Raw genomic sequence first — 2,480 nt, forward strand, 5'->3', positions numbered from 1 at the left:
CTTCTCACTAATCAGAGGGTTAATGACTAAATTATCTTAAGCAGACCGGGTTTAACCAGCATAAGAATTTGCCTCTGCTTTTCCCTTTCCAAATAAAATAACTTTGGGAATAATCAGTCCACTCTTGATTCTGTGTTTCAGCTTTCTTGCATTCTATTCCATCTCAGTACCCGCTGCCCATGCTACACAACAGGGTTCTTTAATCATTTCTGGTTCTGAAGGACACCCAATTTGGGAATTGTTCTTAATTCGGTCTGCCAAATTTATCTTGTGTAAAGTGCTTGAAATCAGATTGGTAAGCAAGAAAGACTCTTGTCACAAATTTTCGCTGGTGCTGCGTTTAAATGGATATGGGTTATGATACCCAAATTGTCCAAAAATGGATAATTAAAATGCAAAGGGCACAGAGCTGGATAAAAGGGTATCATTATAATGCATGGAATGGCATAGCAAAACCCAAACAGCACAAAGCATTTTATGCAAGAATAAATATTTTGTCCAAATATGCCTTTATAAAGTTAGAAAAGTTGGGAGATCAGTTCTTTTAATCAAGAACACAAAGCAGAAATTAGTACACTGTGTAATAAAAGTGATACAACAGAAAAGAGTGGATTTGAGCATGCACAACTCAAAAGAAATGTAGTGGTTCTGGATGTATTTGAAGCGGAAATGAATGAGATTTGTTAATACAATGAATATGAAGTGTCCTGCATGGGTCTGTAGGAATGAGTTCACATGACTATGTATTTCAATAAAAATTGAAAAAAAAAGCAGGTCTTCATCTACTGGTTTAAATGGTTGTGATTATTGACTTTATATGATAACTGAGCTAAGTAATTTGTTTTTCCCTTATTAGTCTTGGTGTGGTTACACAAGTTTTTCATAATGGAACTAGGCTCCTACTAATCACTTCAAGACCTTAGTACCAAAGGTTTAGGTCTCCCAAGGTAGAGAAAATTCAGCTCTAAGATGGCAACATGCACTCTCACCTGAATTTCTGGATTGTCGAACTGTTTGTTAGTCTACTCTAGAAATCCTAGATTTTCAGCCACAAACCATGTGAGCCAGTTCCTTATAAAAGTGTATTCCATACCGTTTTTTCTTTCATGTTTGTTCGACAGCAACGGGAAGTGTGGTGGGAGATACAGTGTGTGGTATTTAATCAGTTTTTATCTTTGTCATTTATGTAGTTTCTCATTGGCCTTATGTATGTGAACAGATAAAGGAATTGACTCCCAAATTCCCCCTGTTGCTGACTCTGCCTATTTATTCAGTATGGTGACATAAAGGTGCAAAGCCAGAGTTCTTATCACTATAGGAATGGGCCTTATGGTACGTGGCATGGAAAACGTGTCGTACTGGAGGAGTGAAAGCTGACTTCTGTGGATTAAGACGCTTGATTGTGGATCAGTGAAATGGCTCAGGGCTAATGGTACTTGCGTCACAAATCTGGAGATGTGAATTCTAGCCCCCAAACTTACATGACAGTGGAAGAACAGAACTAATTCCTCAAAGTTGTCCACTAACCTGCACATGCATGCTTTGGAATGCATGCTCATATCCACACACATCACACACACACACACACACACACACACACCTATAATAATAAATTAAAATATTAAAGAGGCTAGTTTATACAAACTTGTTTCAGTTTCCTGATGTGTAAAATTTTAATGAAGGGGTGTTGATAATGTATTGTTCCCAAAGAATTTCTCTTTTTACAATCACACTCAATAACACACTATATACAAATATTAATTATACTTATATTTATTTTGAATAGAAATTACATGAAATAGATGTTAACAATTCTTTATATTGTTGAAAGTCCAAATCTAAATTACCTCTAGAAGCATGAAGAAGATCTCTATACAAATTTACAACGTTTTTGTGTCTCATCTATCAAAAGGAATAGTATATTTTAATCCATCGTGCTAATAGAAAGACAAATTCTCAATTCTCTCATTAGAAAATAAGTGTATTGTCAAACCACAACAATATAAAGTAACAAAAATAACATTAATTTCTATGCTGGCTAATCTTGATTTTCAACTTGGCACACGTGGGAAGAAGGGACCTCAACTGAAGAGTTGTCTCCATCAGATTGGCCTGTGGATGTGTCTATGGGGCAGTTTCTAGGTTGCTAATCAATATAGGATGGCCCAGTCCACTGTGAGCCATATCACTCTTGAGCATGTGGGCCTGGACTGTACAAAAATGTAGCCTGCCAAGCCAGAAAAAGAAATCAAGTAGACAAAGTACCCTCATGGTTTCTGCTTCAAGCTCTTACATTGGCTTTCCATGATAACAGAATTTAAACTGAAATAAGTTCTTTCCTCCTCAAGTAGGTTTCTGTCAGTGTTTTATCACAGAAACAGAAAGCAAACTAGGATAAGTAAAACTCAGGAGAATGGTTCTCTCTCTCTCTCTCTCTCTCTCTCTCTCTCTCTCTCTCTCTCTCTCTCTCTCTCTCTCTC

Source organism: Mesocricetus auratus, unplaced genomic scaffold (assembly GCF_017639785.1).
Source record: "Mesocricetus auratus isolate SY011 unplaced genomic scaffold, BCM_Maur_2.0 Super-Scaffold_100003, whole genome shotgun sequence".
Taxonomy (NCBI): domain Eukaryota; kingdom Metazoa; phylum Chordata; class Mammalia; order Rodentia; family Cricetidae; genus Mesocricetus; species Mesocricetus auratus.